General features: G+C 44.3%; 1 protein-coding gene across 2 annotated transcripts in view; it reads right to left on the bottom strand.

Moving 5' to 3' along the window:
* The window catches only part of PRDM11 (PR/SET domain 11), a 59311-nt gene extending 55882 nt beyond the window's left edge, over positions 1–3429 (bottom strand). For both annotated transcript variants that reach the window (XM_045016999.1, XM_045017001.1), the window contains exon 1: positions 3229–3429. The gene's annotated coding sequence lies outside the window, so the exon portion shown is untranslated. The remainder of the gene's footprint in view (positions 1–3228) is intronic.
* Positions 3430–9407: the final 5978 nt, after the last annotated feature.

Consider the following 9407-nt stretch of genomic DNA (forward strand, 5'->3'; position numbering starts at 1 on the left):
TTCCCTCCCTGCTTTCATTGCTTTGTAACATTTCACTCCATACCAAGATAACATTTAGGGTTCAAGTCTGTCAGGTGCCAAGTACCCTTAACTTCTACTGACTCTAGTGGGAGTTGAAGTTGTTCTTTCCTTCCCAGGAACTGCTTAGCAGGTTGGATCCTTAGACTGTAAGCTTTTTGGGGCAGGGATCAATATTTTTTTAAGTACACTACACCTAATGTAAAACACTCTATGCCCTCACAGTGCTAGAGGAACAATGGTTTGCTGTGATAGGTTTTAGGTTGTTGGTTTTTTAAAATCAGTCCTTTTTTCTCTTCAATTTATATAAGATCCTAGTCACTGAAAAGAGAAGGGAACACAGGGCCCAACGGTTTTGTGTAGAGGCTGAACTACAGCTTTCCTATTTCAACAAGCCAGGGTTCTACTATGGTTTGATGTAGTTCTCTCACTTCCCCAACTGGAATGCCTGGAGAATCAAAGGAATTGATTTCCTCCCAACCTGAGAAGCCATATTCCTCACTTCTTGGGGGTGGGTTCAGAAGGAAGCATCAAGGATTTAATAACAAAAATAAAAGGAATTTCACTGCTCATATCAGCAATATGCATTCAGCTCAAACAAAGAAGGTGAATGTTTCCTACATGGTAAATTACTTCAGCAAAGCACTGCCACAACCTTTCCATTTCCACTGTGTGGGGGACTTAGGGCAGGGGAAAGAGTGTTTCTCAGTTTTAATTTTAAAATCAGACAATGTGAACCTTACTAACATTAATACTGGGTAAATGAAAATACAGAGACCAGCTTTGACTCAAAATGGAAAATGCAGATCTTATTCTTTTACATAAGTAGATCCCTGGATAGTACAAGTTTTAGTTCCTCCCAAGGAAATGTACTCCACATAGACTTAGCTTTTAGCAAACATATTAAAAACCTTGAGGGCTCATCAGTCCAGACAACAGCATAACTCCTAATTCTCGTAGCAAGAGTCAGTTATTTGTTAAATTATTTATGGTGTTTAAATGGTTTAAAAATACAGCTGATATAAAAAAACAATGTTACATTGCACGATGTAGTTCTTTGTCTTCTCTCATCCACTCTTACTTTAAGTACTACCAAAAGCCTTCTTAATCCTAAACAATATTTCACACCTTCCAATTCTGACTTCAAGCCACTCTTTTTTTTTCCTGTATGCAATACAGGATGACCAAGTGCAAAGTTTTTAACCTTGTATTTTGGCCCACCATCGTTTAAATAACTTCTAATTTTTTTTATACATAGATGGATCTAGGGTGACGATTTTATAGGGACAGTCCCAATATTTGGGACTTTTTCTTATATAGGCACCTATTGCCCCCATCCCAATTTTTCACATTTGTTATCTAGTCATGTTATATGGATCAGAATCCAACAAGCTGAACTTGGAGCCAGATTCTCAAAAATTCTAATTCTGGCTGCTCTAGTGTGGACTTGCTGTGAGAACTCGAGTTAGTGACTTTGCCTCTGAAACGTGTTTCTCTTAGTAGGGGATAGTGCTTAATTACCTACTGAGAGTATGGGGTGGTGAGGCTTACTTTGTAAAATGGTTTGAAAATGTAAATTATTTCTAAGTGCTAAATCCAGGCACCACACTAACAGGCACCATAAAAGCAAGTAGCTAGGCCTTCTTCAATTATTCACTGCAACTATTTTATTGTTGAAGATTTCACACTTTTTTCAGCTTCAAATCATTCACAACCAAACTGTGATTTCTGCAAATCTGTTATTTGGAAGTATCTGACCAGTGACTTATGAGAACAAGTTTCAGCCTCTGGGGTGTTTGTGAGAGGCTAACTTGGGTTATGCATGATGTGTGGTTCGTCACACAAACCACATGATACTGTGTCTGTTTCCTGAGTGGCAACAAATGGTTTACACAAAAGTAGAAATGAATGATCAATAGCAAATAGTATAGCCAATTGCTGGATGAATGATCATTTGTAAAAAGTTTGGGATTTGCAGTGGCTGTCCAAATACTCGTGAATACTACATATAACTCCACAAAAACAAACTTAACTTTTTATTTGAGAATTTCTCTCTGTGCTATTTGCAACAGTGGTTATTTTGGGAACAACGAACTGATTGTACACTACTCACGGCCCACCTATAATCTCAAACCAGCCTGAAGTTTTTGTTAAAACAATAAACAATAGAGTAATTAGTGCTGACATTTAAACTGACATCCTTAGGCTTCAGAGTCAATGACACCTTTATACAAATGGGACCATTTCACACTTCTCCGAGTGGGCTACATCAGTGTAGCTACACTTACATAAGATAGTGTTTGCTCATGTTCAGAGGTTTGCTTTGCTGTGCTAGCTATAATTATTTAATGAAATCTTAAATTCTGCAGTAGCTGACAAGACCAGGTGAGAAATACTAGCAAGGCATGACACTTCCCAGTGGCGCATCCCAGAATCTTGAGGATGGGCAGGCTCCGCACAGAAAGGTCCTTATCAAGCAAGGAAAATGCAAAGCTAACCCAGCAGTACCATTCTGAGTTACACCTTTAGCTTAAGGGGACTAGGGGAAGACACTGATGGGCACGGTATAAGAACTTGAACAGAAATTAACCAGCGCACGTACCGAGTGCAGTGGGGGAGAGTGTAACACACTCCCTCATCCAGCACACAGCCTCACCCCCCTCTCCCCCAACATATAACTATGTTCAGCATCTCCCGCCCCAATAACCAATTCCCCCCTAACACCCAGTTACTGCCCCCCACAGCCTCCCACTCCAACCCCCAACAAACCAGCACCTCACCTCCTCTCACCGCCCCCGCCCCCCATTCCTTTAGCGGCCCCACGGCCCCGCCCCCGCGTTCCAATCTCGAACGCTCGCCGCCTTCCCCCATCGCCCATTGGCCCGCTGCAGCGTCACTCACCGGATACAATGTAACAACTAGGGGAGGAAGGGGCGGGGAGGAAAAAAGGCAACATCGGAGCGGGCGGGGAGGAGGGGGCCGAGCCCAGCGCCCGCCCGGGGGAAAGGGAGGGGAAGGCACCTACCTGCCCGCCCGCGGACCCCGGGGCAGGCCGGTGGGTGGGGGGAGGCCCCTTCCCGCCAGCGCCCCCTCCGCAGGGAGCCCCGGCTCCCGCCCTTTGCGGCTCCGGCCCCGCAGCCCGCCCCCCTCCGCCCCCGCGCTCCGCAGCCATTTTCGTGGCCACCTTGGCTACCAAAGGGGCTGACTCACCTCGGCGCTGCGGGCTCGGGGGCCCCGCCTCGGCGTGGGGGGACCCGCTCCGCCCGGGGGCCCCCGGCTCCCTGCCCCGTCCCTCCCCGCCGGCCCGGCCAGCCCGGCTCGCTAGTCCCAGGCGAGGACGGGTCCCATGGCCGGGCCGGGCTCGGCGGAGGCGGCGGCGGCTCCCTCCCTCCCGGCCGTGACCACCATCTTATTAGCACAGGAAATGACATGGAGAACGGAAGAGAGGGGCGTTCGGGGGCCGAGCCCGGGGACCCCCCGAACCGGGGGAGGGAGGCGCAGCCAGCCGGGCCCGGGGATCTCCAAGTGCCCCTGCGCTCCCCCCTTTCCTTCGAATAGCCTCCCAGCCCGGAGCCCAGAACCTAATTGCCACCCCTTTTGTGATCCTGCACTTTCAGCAGAAAAGGGCATGAAAACTAGGAAAAGGAGGAGGACATGAAAAGGGTTAAAAACACCCAAATTGTGTGTGTGGAAAAAACAACTTTGGGGAAAAGAAGAAAAAAATTGCAAAGCCAAGTTGCAGGACTTTTTTTCTGGCTTCTTTTTCTTGCCCTGGGGCTCCACATTTCATTTACTCCCCTGATCTCTGCTGTTACCTGCTGCCTTACAAACTCATCCCACTTTTGACTTCTAAAAAATATTCTTAATCACATGTGACTTTTTGGGGGTGGTGTCTTAGATCAGTGACTATTTCAAGTAGTAAAGTCTTCAGAAAAAGATAAATGCCCCTCTCCCCTTCATTACACTTTATTGTTTTAGGTGCTGATCCTGCAAAGGCTTACAAGAGATGCCTTTAGCTTTCTGCACTGAGAGTGCTTATTGAAGTAATTGGGACTATTTGCATAAAATTAAGCATGTGTGTTTGGAGGACTGAGGCCATTGATTTTAAAACTGGATCTCCTTACATATGTAAAGTTATTTCCATGTAAAGGCATTTGCATAGCTGGGCCCTATTTAGTGCTATTGAAGGAAAGTTGGTAGAAATTCCAACACTTTGGACATTCTTAAAGAAAACTGGACAAAGCACTAGGAAATATCCCTTAGGGCAGCATATGCTGACTGGTATGGGAGCTATCAAGCCAGCCATCTGGAAGAAGGTGATTTTAAGTGTCTAATTGAAACATGAAAATCCTTTGTCACCCGAAGGAAGTATTTTTTTAAATGGCCTCGAGGTGAATCCAAAAGTGAGGAATCTTCCTCCAAGTAGCAAGACTCAGCAAGTCTGGGACATGTACATATATTCCCTCACTAATTCCCATGATTCTTTGGAATCTTCTTCAGCTTGGAAACATGAACTTTATAGTGAAATTGCAGTGCATAGTTGGTATTCAAAGCTGATAAAAAAAGAACTGACATGTTATATGGCCAGGAGCTCTGTGTACAAATTAAGGACAATATGACAAAGGAAAGAGAACTAGGCATAATTTAATAATCACATGAAGCATATTTTGTCAATAAAATGAACATTTCAGCTAAGGCCATCTGCAAACATTAAATTTTAAACTAAACAATGCAGACTGCCTGGCTGCTATGCCAAGTGGGACATAGTGAGGATGAAGGGAAAGATAGATGACTAGTTTTCCAATTCCTGGGTTGACCACAGGCTTGTATGTGAACAGCGCTATGATGACAATACAAACACTGGCATACCTCCCTTTTTGCTGTCCTGATAAATGAGATTCTTTTCCATTATGGAATATCCCCAGATTTGTGTTGGAAAAAGGATAGGCTGAGTTGAGAAACAAAGAAAGTGTGTGGAAAAAGGGAATAAAGAAGTGTACTCTGACAAAAACAAAGGCCCAATCCTGTACCTTTTGTACCCCATTGATTTCAAGGGGAATTTAGAGTGTGCATGGTTGGTAGATTTGCCCCAATATGTTGCTCAAATGTATAAAAGATCAGCTGCCTGACAATATAATCAGGAGGTAATCAACTGAGTTCCAAAAGGAGCTTAATTTACAAAACAAGGCCTATGTGGATCAAATTGCTATACTGAAGTCCTAATGTATATCACTTTGTGGTCTCCCCGATTGTGGGTAGGCTTTGTGCTCCCCATTTCCAGCCATTCAGGAATAGGTTCCCACATAGAAGATAATTCTGCTGTATAGTTTTATCCCCAACTTCTGATGACAAATAACTTCAAGGCAGTTGCATAAAAAGCATGGGAAAGAAATACCATGAGCTATCAGCACCTTCACACTCTTCAGAAATATATCAGGTCCCAGTGTAGGCTGCCTCCGGTTTGCAATTTCTGTTTTATGTGTTGAGGGGTGTGTGGTGTGTGTGTGTGTGAATACAATTTGCATCATATACAATATTGGGCTTGTAAAGATGATTAACAAACAGCACAGGGAGCTGCACTTGATGACTTCTTGCGGTCCTTTCCAGCCCTACATTTCTATGATTCTATTAAATTAGCTGAAAGGAAAAAGTAATAATGAAAAACTTTCCCCAAAATATGGAATTAATACAGATTGCTGCTAAATGGCACTGCCCATTTGTGCTTCTTATCTCATTGCCCCTTTCCCTCTGTGTTGCCTGTTCAGATTGTAAAATCCTTGTGGCAGAGATCTTGTCTCCTTTCCTGTCTAGCAAATAATCATAATAATAATCATTATAGGAGGAATGTAGTGGAAATTTGAGCAACACCTGCAAAAAGCCTTCTCTCCCGCTGAAGAGAAAGCCCCCTCTTCCAATCCATTTCCACCTCACTTATTACTAACCCATGTTAATTTTTTTTAATGATTCCCTAGGCGGTCTTCCCCACCATCTCCATGGATTCCCTAGTGTTCTGAAGTGCTGCACTGTACCTCCAAGTGCCATTGTTTCTTCTGTGCTCTCAGAAAAGCTTTACAAACAACAGCCCTCGTTAGGATCCAGGTAGCTAGAGTTGGAAAAGACCTTGCAGTATTAGATTATCAACTCCATTGCCCTGCAGGAGCAAGACAGTCTCCCAACATAGGATGTATTAGATATTAAAGGGTTCTGAAACTTAGCTTTGGGGCTGCAGGAGAAAACAGTTTGCATACCGAAGTAAACACAGAAGAACCTAACAACAATTATGTTTGAATAGCTTTCAGGGCCTGACAGTGGAGGTGACCAGCACCCTCAGCTCTGAATGAAGTCCAGGTTAAGGGCACTCATTACCTCCCAAAAGCTACGCAGTATCTTGAAGTCCCAAACTTTCAGAACACAAAGGAATAGATCATATTTCTCTGAAGTCAGTGGGAGCAGAATCAAATACCAAATGGAAAACAGAGAAAAAACCATCACTTTAATGAGTGAGTGTGCATGACAGGGTGCGCTCTTCTGAGGTATGAGAGCCTAGGCAACTTTGTGACATGCTTACTTACACTGATTGTACACTGCTCATAAAATTTCCACCTAGAGACTGTTTCAGACATGTTATTAATACATGTTTCAGTACAGATTTAAAGACCCTGTAATGGTTGTAACCAGATTACCAGTGCTAACACCAAAAGACTCATGTCCAGTTTGGATGATTACATTCTGCTGACCTAAAGATCACCCTCACTCCCCGCTCTGAACTGTTGGAAAGCATTGCTGAAAACTCTTTAACAGTCCCTCCTACAGGTGGCCGCACCTCAATGGTAGGTGTGATCTCTGTGTATATAAAGGGACTAGTCTTGCTCCCACTGAAATCAATAGTAGAACTTCCACTGACTTGAATGAAAACAGGTTCAGATATAAGGTTAACCTGCACTGATCCTTTGCTAACATGCCAGTTATATGCACTATTGGGGGTAAATGAGGTTGTTCTCCCTTCTAACAGTATTACTTGAGAGAACTGAAATAATTCAGGGTGCTTGTTATGGCTGAGAGGTTTTTCACTTCTAAGTCATCAGCGTAAATCAAGCACTAGACTGATATTTACTGATAAGTCATGAAAATGGTAATGACTGTGAAATAAGTTGAGGTCAGAGGTGGATGGGGGGGGCGTGTCTCAGGGTATGTCCACACTATGGATACTATGCTGTCCAACAGAATGTCCAACAGAAGGGATTTTTCTGTCAGTGCAAGATCACCACCTCCCTGAATGAGGATAGCTATGTTGACAGAAGCCTACTTCCATTTATATAGCTGTTGGGGGTTATTTCAGTATAACTACATCAGTTAGGGTGTGTTTTTTCACACACCTGACCAATGCTGATATAACTTTTCAGTGTAGCGTAGATCCAAGTGAATATTTGTCCACAGCACAGACTTACACCTTAACCCTATTGGTTGCTGCATTCGCAAACAAGACAAAAACTGAATCACCACCTTTCTCTCACAGTGGTCTCTCCAGCAGGGCTGGTGCAAGGATGTTTCGCGCCCTAGGCGAAACTTCCACCTTGCGCCCTCCCCCATCCCTGAGCCCCCGCCCTGAGGCGCCCCCCCACGGCAGCTTCCCCCCTCCGCCCTGAGGCACCCCCCCACTCCAGCTCACCCCTGCTCCACCTCCACCCTGAGCATGCCGTCGCTGCTTCACTTCTCCCGCCTCCCAGGCTTGCGGCGCCAATCAGCTTAGGCGCCGCAAGCCTGGGAGGCGGGAGAAGTGAAGCAGCCATAGTGTGCTCGGGGAGGAGGCGGGGCAGGGGTGAGCTGGGGCAGGGAGTTCCCCTGCGTGCCGCCCCCCCCTTACTTGCTGCAGGTGGCCCTCCCCGCGCTCCCCTGCCTCAGCTCTCTCCGCCTAAATGCTGGCGGCGACTGGGGCGGCTGAAGATCTGGCCACCGCGGTCGCTGCTGAAGAAAATACCGCCCCCCAAATCCTAGCGCCCTAGGTGACCGCCTAGGTCGCCTAAATGGTTGCACCGGCCCTGCTCTCCAGCTTATGGATGGGGAAGAAATTGTATTATTATTACCTGGCCTATATCCATTCTGGATACAAAGAGAAGATTAAAACTTTCACTGCTTTCAAGTTGGCACTATTCACCAGCATGAAATTTACTAACAATTAAGTCTCTGTGACTCTGACTTTCAGAAATACTGAAGTACTCTTAAAAGCAACAACAAGAAAGCTCACCAATACCTCAGTTAAGACATTTATTTTTCCCTGGGAGATCTGTGGATGAGAAAGAAAGAACCAAAAATGTACAATTTTCTCTTTGACAATCTGACAGAATTCCCACTAAGAAATTGTAAGAATGGACCATCTCATCATTAAGGAAAGAAAAATATAACAGGCACTTACCAGCTGAAAAAGAAAGAAACACACCTAGAAGCTACTAGTTTCAACTGGCTACAAAAGGGCAGGTTGCTGCTTGTCTCTGCTATATTTAAAAGGCCAGATTCAAAAAGGCATTCTGGGAAAAAGTTCTTAGAAAAAGATAACAAAGTATCAGGGACTGGAGGTGTGCTTATTATTATTTTATAATAGGACTGGTGAGGGCCTTCTATACAGCAATACTGTAACTCTGGTCTATCTCCGTTACTGTCTTTCTTTGTAAATGAGAGATGAATAATAACCCTTTAAAATTATACATTAGTACCTTCTATGTGAGGGCCTGAAAGAGTTTTACAGATGCCAGGAGACAGGCATCCAGACAGCTAGAGGGAGGAAGCAGTGCCCATGGCCAGAGGCAGAAACTTATGTACCTAGGGAACTTTTATTGCAAAAATTTGGTCACAGAGTTTAGGCACCTAATGTTTCGGTGGCAGCCAACTTTGGGTTTTGTAGATTGCAATGAAGCCTAAAATTGAGATTTAGGTGTCTAAATGTGGGGTTTAGGTCTGTGCCTAAATAGCTTTGTGGATCTGGGCTAAAGTGTCTGCTCATAGTCAAATCTAAATCCTTTTACTCACTTCTGGACTGGGTGAGGTCTGTGATTGTCATATAAAAATAGGTGCATACTCTTCTTAAAATACCACGAGCAGAGAATCCAAGCTGCTGTTTGTATAAGAAGTTTCATTACCAAAACTTCTTTTTAAGGGCTCGACAGTTAGCCACTAAGCTCTGAGGTGGTTAAGCTTATAATCACAACTATTTAAATATTAAAATGCCTCAGGCAGTTTGTGTCTAGAAATCTGTAACATGTCAGATGGAGACACATAGCCAAGGACAAGCCAGTTCTCAATATATCATTTTATTCTGAAGTGTGTTTTGTACTCAAGAAGTGTTAATACAATACATTCAGTTCAGACAAATTAAAAACAACAGATACTTTTAT

The sequence above is a fragment of the Mauremys mutica genome, chromosome 4 (assembly GCF_020497125.1).
Source record: "Mauremys mutica isolate MM-2020 ecotype Southern chromosome 4, ASM2049712v1, whole genome shotgun sequence".
Classification (NCBI taxonomy): Eukaryota; Metazoa; Chordata; order Testudines; family Geoemydidae; genus Mauremys; species Mauremys mutica.